The sequence below is a fragment of the Helicoverpa armigera genome, chromosome 14 (assembly GCF_030705265.1).
Source record: "Helicoverpa armigera isolate CAAS_96S chromosome 14, ASM3070526v1, whole genome shotgun sequence".
Classification (NCBI taxonomy): Eukaryota; Metazoa; Arthropoda; class Insecta; order Lepidoptera; family Noctuidae; genus Helicoverpa; species Helicoverpa armigera.
The window spans coordinates 2177782-2195897 of NC_087133.1; the positions used below are offsets into that span (position 1 = coordinate 2177782).

The window sequence follows — 18116 nt, forward strand, 5'->3', positions numbered from 1 at the left end:
ATTGTAGGTACTTGGTAGGTAATATGTATCTATCTATTAGAACCAGTTGTGTTTGAACCAGTATGTGGTCAAAATTATCTTAATTGACACTTTGGTATTAAAGATAAGAATACTATGCCTTTTCATAAGTATATTCATAAATGATTATTTTGTATAGGTATTTGGTGAATTACACTAAAGCACTTGTACTCAGCTACATCCGGTTAGACTGGAAGCCGACCCCAACATGGTTGGGAAAAAGACTCGGAGGATGACGATTGATGAATTACAGTATATGTGTTTTTATTTCTACCACATTTTTACACATTTCAAATAATACAAACGTGACAATTATCATTTGTTTTATCTTCTTTGTACCTACAACACTTTCTTATCTCGTTATTGAATTGTAGAAAAAAAAACATAATTCAATTTGAGTTCTCGCTTATCAATTTAACGCTCAAATGAGTTGTAAACATTAATCAAGAAATTGTTACATTATATGAAACCAGTCAGTAATTAGAAATTGTAAAATTATTTCATTAGTATCAAACGCTTAACCCCTTTTTATAAGTGGCCCAAATTATATTCCTGTGTGAAACCGCCAAGCTTTAATAGAAAAGAAAACATTTTTTAAATAAAAAATGCATCAATTGAATAAAAATATCTTTCACTCTAAGGTATGCTGTAAAAGAACTCGTATCTAGGTCAACCTAACCTTTGTACATAATTTTTATAATTTACCTATGTAAAACTGTATGTAAATGTAATGAAGTAAAAATACACTAAACTGCGAAAGTAACAGAATATTTGCAGAACCAACATTTCTAGTAGAAACGAGGTCAAATCAAGGTGAAAGGTGCTCTTGCGCACATCTTCAGTTTTATTACTTTAATATTGATTTTAGTCGGCATTTATAGCAAACAGACATCAAGCATCGGTGGTTCAGTGGTAGAATGCTCGCCTGCCACGCGGGCGGCCCGGGTTCGATTCCCGGCCGATGCAGTTCACTTTTGGCAATTATACTTTTTTAAGATTTTATAACAGTGTTCTTTATAATTACTTCTATCAACGTGACAATGTAAAGATATTTTTCGGGGAAAAATATTAGATAATCATTCTAATTACGTATAATTTAGGTATTTTTACTACTATGTATAGATACAAATAGGTACCTAGCTTGATATATATGGAATTCTCTCCAATAAGTCTCTGGGTGACAGATGCAATACAAATTACGCATGGAACGTCCGAATTGCAAGCCGAATGCAATATTGCTTTTGTAATAGGCATTCATGCAATACCTAGTTGTATGCCTTGAGTAAGTGCATTGTAATCACATCATTTACGAGAAAGCAAATAATAGGTAGGTATAAAGGTAAATATTGTAACGAAATTAAAAATATGCGTTTGTACAGTTACCGGCACGGATGTCGGGCTCTCGGCGGAAGAGTGGGGATTGCTTTGCGCACCCGTACGCATAAGGCAATAAGGCAGTAAATCGCTTGTGCGCAGGTGAAGGTCAGGGCCCGACATCCGTGCCGGTAACTGTAGCTTCATGTAACTTGCACTCTCCTGATGATCAGATGTTGTATTGACAATGACAACAGATGCAGGAAAATGAGCCCCCGGAGAAGGTCAGGAATGAACTGTGATAGTTAGAGACTTGAAACACAAATGATTTTTATGATATTTCTCTTGCCGCTATAGCAACAAATATTAAAAACCTAGAATATTTTGGGGGGCTCCCATACAACAAACGTTTTTGTCAGTTTTATAAATAATACCCTTCGTGCGCGATTCCGACTCGCTTGGCCGGGTTTTTGGTCATCATCAGGCTACGGGAATCAATTATCTCTGGACGCGGGTGCAGTGCGGGCGGAAGCTAGTTAGTTATATTTATACAATTTAGGCAAATTACATACCTATCTACAAAAATTCTGAGCTGATTTTATCCACTAATCATAATTGCTTGTTTACTAAGATATTTGCCGACAGCCGATTCTAATATCATCCTCGGAACTACGCAGATGTTATTATTTATTGAGAAATGTAAAAGTGAATGGTTTTGCTATCGGTACCATTTGAAATAGACTTACAATTCTAGCGAAGTGTCATAAGCATCGGTGGTTCAGTGGTAGAATGCTCGCCTGCCACGCGGGCGGCCCGGGTTCGATTCCCGGCCGATGCAGGAATTCTTTTTATTAAGTTTTGACTTGACAAGACATGAATACAATACAATACAGATACAACACTATTATAATAAAGAGGAATCGTTTGTTAGTACCTTATTTTATCCCCGTACGGCACTCTAGTGAAACCGCTGAAAAACAGCTAGTTAAACATAATTCTATAGTTTACGGCTTATTATACTAATCTTCTAATATCGTCCACTGATCTATAAACCGAGATGTTATATTGACTGCCGTGGCTGCGGGATTGCTCGAAAGAGTTACCGCGGCCCTAGTACATAAAAGGCCTACGACGGAACACGACGGTTTTTAGTCAGTAAGAGTCTGACACTCCCTCACCGCTGCTAACCCACAGCGGGAGGGGTCATTTGATGATTTTTGACGTCGTTAAAAAAAAGATGTTCTATCGAGAAATGTAAAAGAGAATGGTTTTACTATCTGAACAATGGGTATAATTTAGGCGGTCACCAAAAATATTTTTAAGAATCTAAGCTGAGGCACCAAATAAAATAAACAACTCCAAAAAAAATAAATTGACTTTATTAAAAGGGCACTAAAGTATATAATATTATGATCCAAAAAAAATAAAATAACATCAGAAAAATCGCAAATCTCGCACAAATATTATTTTTGGTTCCCAAAATGGATTAATGGTCACCAAATTCTATCAAACTAAAAGATTAATATTACTACCAAAAATCAAAGTTAGAGACTAAAACGAATCGCTGCAAAACCGACTCCACGTAGTCTTGTCTGCCCTACCCCTAGAGTGCAATTCAAAACCGCGTAGGCGCGGAGGGGCGAGGCGGCCTGCGAGCTGAGGCGCAGGTAGTTTTAAGGCTTGCCGCCGCGGCTGAGGCTGGCCGGCTGAGCCGGCCAGCAAGCCGAAGCTGCGGTGGTGAGCGTGAAAACCATCTGCGACGATAAGCTCGCATGGGACCGCCGGAGCCACGCAGCGCCGGAGCCGTGACAGAAGCCATGCTTGCTCATGTTGCGTGCTTACATTTTAAACGTACTGAGTTACACACAAATTCATATAACAATAAATAAGCGACGAACGTTTGGGAACCCCAGAATATTAATTGGTATTTGGGAAATATTCTAGCGATCGTTAGCTTTTTTAGTCTAACAAAAATGACCAAATTAGGAGTCATGGTATTACATAATTGGTTACATCTAAGTAGTGACAATATATTATATTTGGTCTAAAGTGTATTTTAAAGGCGTCCATATATTTTTTTAGTAGTCAATAATACGAAAAAATGGTTTTATGTAATAATATTTTTGGAAACGTTATTTGGTGACCATTTATCCATTTTGGTAACCGTTTAGAATTTTTTTGGTAGTAAAATAGGTACTTTTTTGGGTGGTGTTTAAACACAAGCCCTGAACAATTTGAATTGAAATCTTGCTTTTCTAATGACGAACATGTAGCATCGGTGGTTCAGTGGTAGAATGCTCGCCTGCCACGCGGGCGGCCCGGGTTCGATTCCCGGCCGATGCAATATACTTTTTGACATTATATTATACTTAAGATTTTTTGTACTCTATTAATAAAGGACAATCCTATTCTTTGTATGAAAGGCGGGCTCAAGTTATTGCACACAGTACATAAATACGTAGTGTATTATGTTCCATATATTATGTCCCAGACCAAAGCATTTCGAAATATATCCCAGGAGTCCTGAGAAAAACTGGTTTCAGTCTAATTCAATAAATAATTTTAAAAAGTATAACTAAAAAATACAACTTTTCTAAGTTTGTATGTACTTTCTAAGTATATCTTGGACACCAATGGCTGATAAAAAGGTGAAGGAAAACATCTCGAGGAAACCTGGACTATAATCTGAAATCACCAACCCGCATTGAGCGAGCGTGGTGATTAATGCTCAATCCTTCTCCTTGTGAGAGGAGGCCGCAGCCCAGCAGTGGGACGATAAAAAGGCTGTAACATAATTGTAACAAAAAAAAATTGCTCAAACACATGTGTACAATAAAAATATCGCATGCAAGGTATTAAATTGGAGAGAGTTCTAGACATGTTTGCCATGAACAATGGCGTGCAAATATAATTCTGTTGTGGTAGTTCATTTATTTATTTCTCAACATAATATATTATTTATATTTTTAAATATTCAATTATAAAATTTAAAAAAAAACATTTAAAAATAATAAAAAAATATTCTGTTTATTATTGTGGGTAAATTCCTGTCATTGATCTATTTCTTACAGTTAATATTATATGTAATTAATGAGTAACAATAGTCTATTTCTAAATAATATAATATATCTAATAAGAGAGCACATAAGAGAGTACATAAGAAGAGTACATAAGAGAGCACATAAGAGGAGTACATAGCAGAGTTCATAAGAAGAGTACATAAGAGAGCACATAAGAAGAGTACATAGGAGAGTACATAAGAAGAGTATATAAGAGAGCACATAATGTGAGTACATAAGAAGAATAGGTACATAAGAAGAGTAGAACAAAATTGGGATGTTTTAGAAGACAAAGAAATTATTCAAAACAAAACTACTCCCTTCAGTTTCGAACTACTTTCTGCACGCGAATAAAAATTGCTAAGCGTAATAGGTAACTATTATAGTAATCTGTGGTAATAGGGTAAAGGCGGGATAGATGCCCCACTTTTTGAAATATGCTTATAATTTAATAAATATTGGTTCTACATTAATGACACCTATGAATGTAACTAGTTTAATCCTTTGTGTTTATTTGTGATTTGTCTTTTTGGACCTATATACTACACGTTTTGCAGATTTTAGCTTTTTGTAGACCTCCATTTTTGGGGATAGATGCCTACTAGGGTGTCCCAAGACATAAGGGGGAATTTTTTTTTCTCGAATTCAAATACGCATACCATCTAATTTTTTTAGGTTTGACCTCATTATCTCCTATAATAAATATTATCTCGATCAGACAGTGGTAACCCGTGCCGACTTAATGCCAAAGTTTTCACATGAAAATTTGTACTGACTTACTATGGAGAAATTTAGATCTTAATTATTATTACCAAAAATAAACCTTGAATACATCCAAATAATGTTTTATCTTCTCATATACATTGAAAAATAATATCATTGTTAAAATTTTCATTTTAAAGTAGTTTTTTTTTACAGTCAGGATAAATTATCCGATGTTCTAGGACTGTACCTAACAATAATTATTTTTGTTCCTCATCTACTGTGATTAATCAATAAAAGTCTTGCATGAACTTCACCGATCTTTCGGCCACATCGTTCACTAACTCTCAGTGCTGAAACTTTGGCTTTTTGATACGAAGCATTATTTGACTAGAAGGTAGGACACATTCATGTCATTATATTTTAAGGCGATCGATCAAAGAACTCGCTTTTTGCTGAAATGAAGTTAGAGGTGATTTTGTCATACAACGTACCGTAAAGATCTTCTTTTGAAAAAAAAACTTAACCAAAGACAAAATAACCCCTGAAAAACGATACATCCAATCGTTTTTCAAGAGTTATTTTCCTTTGCTCCTCTGAGGCACGCGCTTTCTGTAACTAACTGTAGGCCGGCTGCTCTCCTGGCTGTCATTTGACATCTTGGACAGTCGTTTCGGGTAGTCAGAAGCCAATAAGTCTGACACTAGTCTTATCAAAGGGATATTGGGTTGCTGGGTAACTGGGTTGAGAAGTCAGATAGGCAGTCGCTCCTTGTAAAACTCTAGTACTCAGCTGAATCCGGCAAGACTGGAAGCCGACCCCAACATAGTTGGGATAAGGCTCGGGACATGATGATTTATTCTTATTAATCAAAATCAAATAAATTACATATCTAAGTTGCTGAAAAAGTCGTGATAGCGTTGCTTAAAAACGTCTTGTGTCTTTTGTCCCTCCAAACTTGATACAAGGTGACGAGTTTCGTCACACAATTAGGCAAAGATTTAGTTGGAATACGCGCCTTTTCCCAGTAGATAATATAATGCATTCGCGACTAGTAAGATTTACGTTTTCATACACAATTAAATTAATTTCCCGAATATCACAACATAGTATACAACAAAGTCGCTTTTTCTGTCCCCGTGTCCCGTTGTAAGCTTACCTAATTCTTCAAAACTACGCAACCGATTTTCATGCGGTTTTCTCTAATAGATAGAGTGATTAAAGAGGAAGGTTTACATGTATAATAACACACATTAAATAGTGCAGAAATACTGTTATTCCGTGCGAAGCCGGAGCGGGTCGCTAGTTGTACTATGAAACTGCCAGAACTTGTCCATTAGACGGAAGTTTTGAGCCCATCATTTGATGCTTTAGGTCCCCTAATTAAAAATATACTCTTTTTATAACTGCTTAAGTCTAGTGACATGTTGGCTGTTTGAAAACAATGATTCGATCACTAAATAACAAGAAATCACAAGCACATCGACGAGTTAGATCGCGTTAGTCTTAGAGAGCAAGTATGACATACATTCAAATGTAAGTCGGCACGGGTTACCGTGGTCCTACCACCATAAAATTTTATTTAAAATAGTTTTGGACCAAAAGGAAAAAAATAGGAGGGTATGCGTTAAAAAAAAATGACTTTGATTTTTTTGGGACACCCTAATGCCTACCCCTATGGATAGTTGCCTCACCTTGAAAATACTAGCGAGGATAGATGCCTACGGTGCGGGATAGATGCCCTTCATACTGTTTAAGTATATTATATTAATAATATTTATATATTTTTTGTCTTTAATTAATTTGAAATGAAAAGTATTTTGCAGTTTTTTAAATCTTTTTATATTCATTATCAGATTAATTAAAATTAACACAATAAAATTCTAAAAGTATTTGTTCAACAAAAATTATGTATTTTATATTTTAAACTCTTATTATAAAATATTAATTATTCAGTTTCAACATGCAAAATCATAAAAATCATTCTTTCTTAAAAACTAAAATAACACAATATACTTAGCATCTTAATATTTAACCCGACAGTGCTTTAAGTTTTCTACATCTCGAGCAAAAATTTCTGAAAAGTGTACAGGTTTCATGTAACCTGCACTGACACATTACACATTGAATCCAGTCGGATTTAGACTTTGTTTGTTCATAGTTTTCAAAGCATTCTATGCAGTTATTTTTATTTGTATCTTTAGGCTCATCCTGTGCATCTCTTTTAGTCTTCTTCACCGGCAAATCTTTAGTTTTCTATTCCTTAACTTTTTTCTTAGGTGAATTGTCTTCATCTTCATTGTTTGAACTGTAAAGCATTCGTAATCAATAAAAAGTGTAAATACCTATACATAAACACATGAAAAATATAAAAAATATATATTTAAAGCACTTATAATACATTCAGGGTACACGTGGTGTATGGAGGGATAGCTGCCCCTAGGGGCACCTATACCGTAAAAAATCAGGGCAACTATCCTTTTTGACAGGGTTAGATGCCCTAGTATTTTTTTAAATAAATAAATACAATAGAGCAACTATTTACATCAAAATGTATACTTCATGAAACAATATACATACGTAATAAAAAAAAATGATGGAATTAATATCTACTTATAAAGTTATACAACAGCAAATACTCACCTTTCAAAATTTTACGCTCGCTGTAAGTTCGCCGCGGAGATGAATTCACACACGAGCGAAACGCGACCTCACCCCTCGATGGCGCGTGGCTAATTTAGGTGCGGGGTGCTTGTGGCTTCTAGTTAAACGGTTGTTTCTTAACCGCGAGCATGGGAAGTTAGGTTTTTTAAAAATGGGGCATCTATCCCAATGCGGCATCTATCCCGCCTTTACCCTACTATAATGTTACTCCGATAGGTAAGTTACATTACTGCCAAGTTTATCTATACTAATATTATGTAATTATAAAGCTGAAGAGTTTGTTTGTTTGAACGCGCTAATCTCAAAAACTACTGGTCCGATTTGAACAATTCTTTCGGTGTTAGATAGTCCATTTATCGAGGAAGGCTATAGGCTACTTTTTATCCGGGTTCGTGCAGAGTTTCCCACGGGATGCGGGTGAAACCGCTGGCAGAACCTAGTATAATATAATAGGTATTGTGAAAGCGTAAAAAAGTCACAACCATCCACACATCCTAACACAACGTTTATCCTATAATATTAATCGTAATTTTACTAATTTCAGAGTGAAGTATTTTTTCTAAATATATATTAATCTGCATGAAAACGTATTATGGAAGTCTTAGCTACCCATACCTAGCTATGTACTTCAGGATATGAAAATCATTCCATTATACTTTTTACTAATTACAGTGCAGAATGTATCGGCAAATACGAGAGCTATCTACCAATTTAATAACAACAAGCTCCCAACCTTACAATTACTATATTTCTCTAATAACAGACTACTTTAATATCACGAAGCTCGTATAAATAACTTAATAACCAAAGGGTGACATCACAGAAAGTATTGAAGATGTCGCGCGCGACCCGATGGACATTTATTTATTAAAGTGGATCAATATGGCGGCTACCCGGGCAAACTGTGTTTATTACAACTGGACTTTATGTAGCTATTGTTTAAATTGTATTTGTGTAAAGCTGAGTGTATTGTGTATTGTAAAATGTATTTAAATAAAAGGGTCGGTTGCTTCATTTGATTATAACGATAATCTAAGCAGGCGTCAAATCGTCTGTTTGACTAATGGGCGGTTTCACGCCTGGTTATGGTCTGTGGTTGAAATTAGGTCCTGCCTGGAGACTCTGCTAAATATTCTTGAACAAACAATCAATAAATCTGGATAAACGTAAATGGATGAATTTACGTTTATCCGATATTTATTTGCAATCGACACAGCATGACCACCTTTTCCATGCTTCTGTGTCAGTCGTTATCTCAAGAAATTAGGTACGTTCGATGATCCATCGTTTCTGAGGCCCTACTCTTCCTTTTTATCCATCCATGTTCCTGTTTATACTCCAGACCTTCACAAATAGACTTAAGATACAATAGATTTAAGTATCTTGTACAAGTATAGTAGAAGGAGTGGTGTGAGAAGATGATTCTAAGAAATATTTTTCTTAGAATTTATTCAACGGTACCAACGTATTGAAACAGAAAAACCTGTAATGAAATGTTATGTTTCCCAAATATGCCTTTATAGTCATGAAGACATTTTAGTCAGTCATGAAGGTAAGAATAGTAATAGCAGTTAGTATAAATCATAGTCTTAGTAAAAAGTAATGAGCCCGAACAGGCGAACAGCGAATATTTGTTACCGTCTAGAATTATAAATAACTTGTCTAGGTATGCTGTCTGGCTGACAACGAATCTATATTGTCGAGACCGAGAAATGTAATTGTATTTCCCAAACAACTTTTTTATGTTTTCTTATATTATACCTACCTAACAATATTTGTCTGACGGTTTCAGCCGCATCTCGAAGAAATATGGCATCCTTGTAAGATTTGATAATATAAGTAACTGTTTGCTGTTCCTTAAAATAATAAAATAAAATAAAAATAAAATCCGGTGCCTCAAAAAAAATATAGCCAGAAATAGTATAGCTTTCTAGGGAAGAAATAATGATTTTATAGCACACTAGCTTGTCCCCGTAGTTCCATCTACATCCCGAGAGAAGTAATTCCTGCACCTGGATTAAAAGTAGCCTATGTGCTTCCTCAGGCTCAATAAATTCATTTAAATCGGTTTTAGCTTAAATGACTTCGTGACTAACAGACAGAGTTAGTTAATTTCACAGTTATAATGTTAGTGGGTAAACATAACATTAATTTAAATTTCCAAAAATCCCAATAGAAAGAACAAAGGAACTATTTATTTCTTTAAAAAATAACCCTGAAATACTGAATAGAGAAGAAAACCCATTTAAGAAAAGTATTCAGAATATTGTAAAGCTTTATAGTCATATAACGGGCTATGTGCCAGCTTAAATAATAATGAACCACATTCATTAAGGTCGGTTTAGGTACTTTCTTACGTAAATATACCCCCTGTACCTTTATAAATAGTAATATTAATTTAATGGGACCCCGTAGCTGTGGCAAATTACCATATTACTGACAAAATAAGAAATTTTTGAGGAAGGAAATTAATTAAAATTATAATTTTAATGGTCGCCGCAGACATTTACATTTTTTCTGGCTGTCCGCCGTTTTTATAAGGAATGATGTAGAGATATTAGTTTTCGGGTTAAAAAATATTTGTTATTTTACTTGCGAAATGAAAATAGAATTTCTATATTTGCAAACTTATAAAAATAAACCGCAACAATGGTTCATAGTTGGTTATTTTATAGTAAAAAAAAATTACGTGGAGACACTAAACCAAAAACCATTGCATCGGCCGGGAATCGAACCCGGGCCGCCCGCGTGGCAGGCGAGCATTCTACCACTGAACCACCGATGCTGATAGTTAATAGAGCTAACTAAGCAATCAAATCAAAAGATCTTTCTAAAAAAAAAATGTGAAGATGCGCAAGACCACCTTTCACCTTGATTTGACCTCGCTACATAATTATATGTTGGGTCATCATAGTGCATTGAACCGCGTATCAAGAGAAACATCAGTTTGTAGCACCTTATAAAATCCCAATTACTTATGGTGGTCATTACGGGTAACCAGAAGCCAGTAAGTCTGATACCAGTCTAACCAAGAGGTATCGGGTTGCCCGGGTATCTGGGTTGGAAGGTCAGATAGGCAGTCGCTTCTTGTAAAGCACTGGTACTCAGCTGAATCCGGTTAGACTGGAAGCCGACCCCAACATAGGTGGTTGGGAATAATGGGAATAGGCTCGGAGAATGATGTCATATGAAAAATGAGGTCGCCAGATTGGGGTAGGTCCGGGTCAGGTCGCCTGAATGGGTTTCTTATCATTATGCTCTAAAACTTGGTAGTAGCTTATTTTCATTGGTTGTTGGAGCCTGCATTCGGGTTACGGAAGATTTCAGTATCCGCATGCTACAAGGTACGTAGTTTACTACTACAGTTAGACTGAAAGCCGTTTGAAAGAGACTAGGTATATGATTAAAAGGTATACTGCTCAATAACTGCTGCATGTCAAAAACAAATAATTATGAGAATTGGGAACTAGCAGATACTGAAAGATAAAAATTAAGGGAGCAAAAAAAGGATACTGCATCGGCCGGGAATCGAACCCGGGCCGCCCGCGTGGCAGGCGAGCATTCTACCACTGAACCACCGATGCTCATGATTAAAGAAAGAAAACTTCTCAGTTTTTGTAGATTAGACGGAAAAAACTATACTTTCACAAATATCTAAGAAATACTTAGCAGACTTTACAATCTGCTGAATTAACCATTCGTACATTACGACAACGTATGCAGAGAAATTAGTGTAAGTAGGTATTTTATCTAGTTATAGGTAAGTACATACCTGCATATTGCAGTTTTGAAAATATTAATTTTATGTACGCTAATTTATGACCATCGAACTAAACTTATTTTAATACCAGACAGTATTATACTTTTATATCACTATACCAGGGATGGCGAACCAATGGCACGCGTGCCCGTAGTTGCACGCAGCTAAATAATTTGGGCACGCCATTATTTTCCAAGTTTTCAATTCAAATTATATACCATAACCACGTTTCACGTAGAATCAATCGGATCACATAGGAACTACTTCCCATATCCCGAACAGAGCCTATTTATTAAGATATCTGAGCATTAATATTACAAGATTTTATGAACATTTGCGCATCAGAGACAAGTCCCTTCTTCATAATTTTTTACCTTTTGATGTTAACTATTTGTCATAAAGGCACGTTTCTATAATTATCATTGTGTTTTTTATCTAATTTGGCACGTAAGTCAATAAAGGTTTGCCATCCCTGCACTATACTATAGATAAAATAAGTCCAAGACCAAGAGGTCAAATGTCAACTCCAGGTCATAAGAAGTCTACTGCTCAACATAGGCAAAAGGCCAGTAGGCAGACTGGACGCCATAGATTCCCAGACCCCCTCCACTTAGGCGAGGTCGGAGTGCCGCTGGGCCTTTTTAGTGGGTATACCGAGAACGCCTTTACCGGGGAGTCCCACATACCCCTCTCCTGTCCCCGATCCGTAATAGCATTTTTAGCCCAGCGACAACGAAAAAAAAGCCTTTTAGGCAAACGGCAAAACTTATGATTTCCAAAGGAAGTACTAAAACCTATATTTGATAAGTCCACCACCTTGAAAACCCATTTCACTTAAAAGGAATTCAAAACCTCTTCCTATTTCAAAAAAACGTAAAAGTTCCTGTTTTAAACAGGATCCACAAAAAGTTAAAAGTACCTATTTCAAACAAGATCCTCAAAAACTATATTGCATCGGCCGGGAATCGAACCCGGGCCGCCCGCGTGGCAGGCGAGCATTCTACCACTGAACCACCGATGCTTATGATTATGCTCATCAATAACTGTTAGAAATGCAACGTTCTACCTTTCACTTATGATGTAGGTACATCCTAGGTGGTTTGCAGTGTGTTTCGTGGTACTTTTAACGGATTGCACAAAAGTGAATGTGCCTTATCATCTTAAACCTCTTCAATATTATGAAGTAAGACTATGTGTAGTTATTTTATAAAACTGTGATTCGTAACTATCAGTATGAGCATCGGTGGTTCAGTGGTAGAATGCTCGCCTGCCACGCGGGCGGCCCGGGTTCGATTCCCGGCCGATGCAGTATCTCTTTTTTGCAATATTCATTATTTGTGGATCTCGCGAGATAATCTCGATGTTTTGAGGTCCCAGTAAAACAAGATTGTAAATCCTACGTAGATTCAACATATTTATATGTAAAAAAAAACCGTACCTTGAAATAGTACCAATATAAATAGTGGTAATTAGATAGTTTTACTGATTATTCAATAAGGTTTATAACCTACATCGTTGCTTATCATCAGGGGATATACTTAGTTGTCAAATCTATGGCGTGCCTATCAACAATAATAAAATAAACGTAGGCACTCGTTTTTTATGAATTCACGGGTACATCATTCCAATATAAACTCAAATCAGATACCGATCATGCTTGTAACTAGATCTATTGAAGAATCTAAATGCAATCATTGTATGCAATTTACAAACGTTTGAATATTCAGCATTGAGCAGTCAATTTTCGAAACCTAGTTCTATTGGTATTCGCTATACAATAGTTAAAGAACTTGAAAATCGTTCAATATTAGCTATGTCTATTTCTAGCCGTTTTCCCGCGGTTTCGACCGCGTCCCGTGGAAACTATTGCCTGTTTGTGTACTATGTTACTCGGGAAGAGTGTAGCTTCCCAACTGTGAAAGACTTTTTCAAACCGGTGCAGTTGTTTCGGAACCTTTACAGCCTTTTTATCGTCCCACTGCTGGGCTCAGGCCTCCTCTCACGCGGAGAAGGATTGAGCATTAATCACCACGCTTGCTCAATGCGGTTGGTGATTTCAGACTTTATAGTCCAGGTTTCCTCAAGATGTTTTCCTTCACCTTTTTATCAGCCATTGGTGTCCAAGATATACTTAGCCAGATGGGAAGCTTCATTCTTCCCGAGTAACATAAGCTATATTTTATCCCGTTACGGGCAGTAGTTCCCACGGGACACGGGTGAAACCGCGGGAAAACAGCTTGTACGTAGTTTATAAAGAAGTCTTCAATCTTTATTTGTGGCGGGCAGTCGACGTGCCAACATATTGGTGTGCCATCAATCTATATTAGCTGGGAATCGCCTGTGAAACCGGATTTATTGGGCCAGCGTATAAATAATGTGGATTATTACACACATTTTTTTAAGCTGACTCGGTTATTTTTTCGTTTTAGGCGGGTTTGTTAGTATTTTTTTTATTCGTCACTAATTTATCAACTATTTATTTTATTATAATTTATTTACTAAGGCAGAAAGGCCCGATCACCCGAAGCGCCTGCGTGTGAATCCTAAGAAGCACCTCTTTTGTAGCGTATTCTTTTTTGTTTTTATTTTTGTCTCTAAAGTCTTCGAAACTGAAAAATTCTTTCACTTTTGGAAAGCTATACACTCTTCCCAAATAATATAATCTATATTTTATCCAGGTACGAGCAGTAGTTCAAACAGGACATGACTAAAACCGCTGGCGAGAGCTGGTATTTCACAAAATGTAACCAGCTAATAGAAATGAACGTAGATCAATTAACTTCACAGGAAAGTCAGGTTTTCCTCTGAGAACCTCTCGATATAAAGTTATAATCTTATTTATTCCCATCTTATGAACAATTTCCCAAGAGAATATGGTTTACAGTGTAATTATTGCTGTATCTATATTCTGTATGTAAGATATTTTCAAAGAAATTGCCAACACGGACGTGTTTTACATCATGTATTATTATGGAAATAGGTTCGAAACGAATTATCTAAATGTGTTATACTTAAATATATATGTTTGCGTAATATTTTCCTGTGTAATGTTTTTTGGGTAAAGTTGCAGGACGACGATAAGCATACAAAATTAGCCTCATTTTCGATTTGAATGTTTTTATTATTTTTTTTGTCTAAATATAAGTAAGTGCCCACAGACTCTTTTGAGAAATCAGTAAGCGATTAGTGGAGTCCACCCGTGACCAAAAGGCTGGCCTATACTTCGGTCAAAGAATATGCATTGCCATCCAGCGTGGCAATGCAGCCAGCCTTTTGGGCACGATCCCCGCTGACAGCGATGCGGATGAATATTTTAATACTTAGTTTTAATTTTCCCCCCTTTTTTATTTTTGGAAATATGTAAACGTAAATATAATTGTAAACGTGAATAAAATATGGAATTTTCTCATCAATACAAAACTAATAAAACAATAGTTTTCAGGCGTTTATCAATGACGACGTCAGTAGTCAAGTTACCCAATTAAGTTGGATTGTAATCGTATGAATTTTATCAGAAGGTTCGTGTCGCGAGTTCCAATGTTCCTGGTGATATCTGATGGTGATCTGACGGCAGTTTTCCTTATACAAAGTTAAAAGGGTTTTAGGATTCTATGTGTTTGTGTAAGCGGTCGTATGTTTTTATACGTTTTGATTCGGCGATACTTACTGTTAGAAGTACTGGTTCAAATGGATGTATTTATATTCTATAGGCAATGATGTCTTCATACTTTTTGGTTTCATAAGTTGAGATGCAGTTAGCAATAGAACTAAGTAAATTAAAGTACTAACTAACTGAAGACTAAAATCAAAAATACAAAAGGTCTAACTTATGAAAGATTTTAGCAATTTTGACCATTTTACATAGAGTATTTCAGTAACCTCTGAACGACATACGAAAAAACATCTTTAAGCCACCAAATACTCAACTTATTGCCAATAAAAAGCCCAAAATTCAATTCGAAATCGAGTCAAACGAGCCCTTATGGGCCATTTACGTAATAAACCTAATCCAAGACAATTTTATTCGCAACAACAGTACGAAGATTATCGTAAAAACCTTTGACTTACGATAGATGTACTGAATATGGTCGGAATATTGGCAAAACCACGCAAGCTTTGTTATTGTTAAACTTTTTAGTTGTGGTCATGTACCTATATCACAGTTTATTTTTTATCACGGTTCGTAGTCGGGAACAGGTAAAATAGCTTCAGGAGTATTGTCATAACACTCGTATATAGAAGATAGGAGATAAATTGATAATTTTTTCTAACCTATATTCTTTAATACGATCTTACACATTTCTTTTCCTGCGTATGTCCGTCAGGCTCTAAATTATCAATGACTTCAATTTCATTTATATAGGTTTAGTAGTTCCTTTAATACAAAATAGACCCACAAACAAAAGAACAGATCATAAATTGGACTGAATATACGCCAAAATATAAGAGATTATGATGATAAAGATATGAACTATCGTACAAAGTGTTGTGGGATATGAGTGAAACCATGGGGATTAGCTAGTACAATATAGACGCTCGGGGCTAGTTCAGTGCTTTCTGTCCATTTCCGTAGCCAGCCAATTTCCCGATGTCCCCTATGTCCGGCTAAACTCAAAGCAAGAGAGAACCGTTTACTGACTATTAGGTTATTTTATAAATAACTAGCTTCTGCCAGCGGTTTCGCCCGCATCCCGTGGGAACCTCTGCACGAACCCGGATAAAAAGTAGCCTATAGCCTTCCTCGATAAATGGGCTATCTAACACCGAAAGAATTGTTCAAATCGGACCAGTAGTTCCTGAGATTAGCGCGTTCAAACAAACAAACAAACTTCAGCTTTATAATATGCTCTATGGTCATCTTGTCATGATAAGTTCCTCCGTGTTTCGAAGTGTCTCAGCTGTTATTTGAACATATTGGGCAATTATTACAGGTAGTGTAGAAGCCAGAAATTCTGACACCCAGACTTAACAAGGGATATGGTGTCTGGATAACAATGTTGAAGAGGTCAGATAAATAGGCAGTAGGGGCATACAAAACACTGGTCCTCAGTTGCATTTATTTAGACTGGAAACCGCCCCCACCCAACATAGTTGAAAAAAGGCTAGAAACTCGTGAAATATCGATCGAACCTTTGTTTTTCGTGGAGTTAAAGTAAGCAGACCTCGTTTTTGTGAACAACCTGCCTCAAGGGACACGACAGACTTTTTGCAGCCCTTCCTAAGTTCAAGAGAGTTTTTGTATAACGTCTGGTGCGAAGGATAACGGGCTTAGATTAATTAAGCTGCTTTATATTTAAGATCCGATTATAAGTTTTATTGTTGTTCGAAATTATTTAATGTTGTTCTTTGTGGTTCGTTTTTGGGCCAATCTGAGCTCTGTATTCCTCGTCATGGTCAAGGTACTGTTGCGCACACATTTTTATAATTCTCGAATTGGTGGAACTACTAACCAACAAATCTATACATATAATAAATCTGTAGAGGAGTAATTTTTGTACAATGCAGAAATTGAGAAAAAAAATAGCCAGCATGTTAAAGGATAACTAACAGAACCCATTTCCATCATTTTTGTCATTTTTGTCTGTTTGTCTGTTTGTCTGTTTGTCTGTTTATCTGTTTATCTGTTTGTTCGTTCGGGATTCACGCAAAATCTACGAATTCAATGGAGACAATGCTTATATACAAAAAATCTACGTAACTTGAGGTATTACTTAGTTTTTGTTTCATCGAAATCGATTCACTCTATCAAAAGATATGATTAATTTAGTGAATTCAAGAAGTAAAATATTACGACACGCAATCTGTTTGTCAAAACTGTACATTTGAATGTTGTACTTATATTAGTTGATCGGCCTATTATTAACCTTTACACAGAAAATCACACCTTCATAAGTAACTTCGGAAGAAAAAAAAAATATGAAAATTTTGTTTAGCCAAGGTTAAAGTAGCTCCATCTGTGTTAAATAAAATACATAAAATTTGTCAAAGGAGCGAGGTGGTAAATGACAATAAATTACCATACATTCTTTATAGAGGATTATTATTTCAACAGATGGAGTTGTGTATTTTCCGTAATTCACCACATTTTAACACGTAGTGTAATTTTTCGATAGACATTCCAATAGTGTTTGTCAGTTTGCCGTGCCACATCAAAATACAATTATAATTATTATCTTGATGAAAGGAAAATTAATAGTTCTCAGCCAAATGTAAAACGGTGCCATCTAAATTATTTTTTGAACATTATGTCAAAAATGATGACTTTAGTGGAACAATTAATTATCATTTAAAGTTACAGATGGAGTTCATATCAGGATTTTTTCATAAACATAGTTTAGCTTATCTTCCACTAATGTGGTGGCCTTAAAACAAATTACTTTGAGTGAGTAGTATTAAGTAGACCTTAATTATTTTTTCTGATGCAAAATATGTAAACTTAATCTTAGCAAGCGCTGCTAAGCGTGAGGTAGGTAGGTAATGTGAACAAGCCCAGATACAAAGTGCAGATAAGAAATGGGAGCTTTCTCGATTTAATACCATATACACGTAAAATGTTTTATGCGTCTGAAAACGCACAAATTGCGCGTCGCATACCAGAG

At 35.9% G+C, this 18116-nt stretch overlaps 7 non-coding genes across 7 annotated transcripts; 4 read left to right on the forward strand and 3 right to left on the reverse strand.

Moving 5' to 3' along the window:
• The first annotated feature begins 913 nt into the window (after positions 1-913).
• Positions 914-984, forward strand: Trnag-gcc (transfer RNA glycine (anticodon GCC)). The gene has a single exon. It is a non-coding gene; the product is annotated as a tRNA-Gly (tRNA).
• A 1115-nt stretch (positions 985-2099) lies between these two features.
• Trnag-gcc (transfer RNA glycine (anticodon GCC)) lies at positions 2100-2170 on the forward strand. Its single transcript has one exon. It is a non-coding gene; the product is annotated as a tRNA-Gly (tRNA).
• A 1434-nt stretch (positions 2171-3604) lies between these two features.
• Trnag-gcc (transfer RNA glycine (anticodon GCC)) lies at positions 3605-3675 on the forward strand. Its single transcript has one exon. It is a non-coding gene; the product is annotated as a tRNA-Gly (tRNA).
• Positions 3676-10471: 6796 nt separating this feature from the next.
• Positions 10472-10542, reverse strand: Trnag-gcc (transfer RNA glycine (anticodon GCC)). Its single transcript has one exon. It is a non-coding gene; the product is annotated as a tRNA-Gly (tRNA).
• Positions 10543-11270: 728 nt separating this feature from the next.
• On the reverse strand, positions 11271-11341 carry Trnag-gcc (transfer RNA glycine (anticodon GCC)). Its single transcript has one exon. It is a non-coding gene; the product is annotated as a tRNA-Gly (tRNA).
• A 1126-nt stretch (positions 11342-12467) lies between these two features.
• On the reverse strand, positions 12468-12538 carry Trnag-gcc (transfer RNA glycine (anticodon GCC)). Its single transcript has one exon. It is a non-coding gene; the product is annotated as a tRNA-Gly (tRNA).
• Positions 12539-12754: 216 nt separating this feature from the next.
• Trnag-gcc (transfer RNA glycine (anticodon GCC)) lies at positions 12755-12825 on the forward strand. Its single transcript has one exon. It is a non-coding gene; the product is annotated as a tRNA-Gly (tRNA).
• The last annotated feature ends 5291 nt before the right edge of the window (positions 12826-18116 follow it).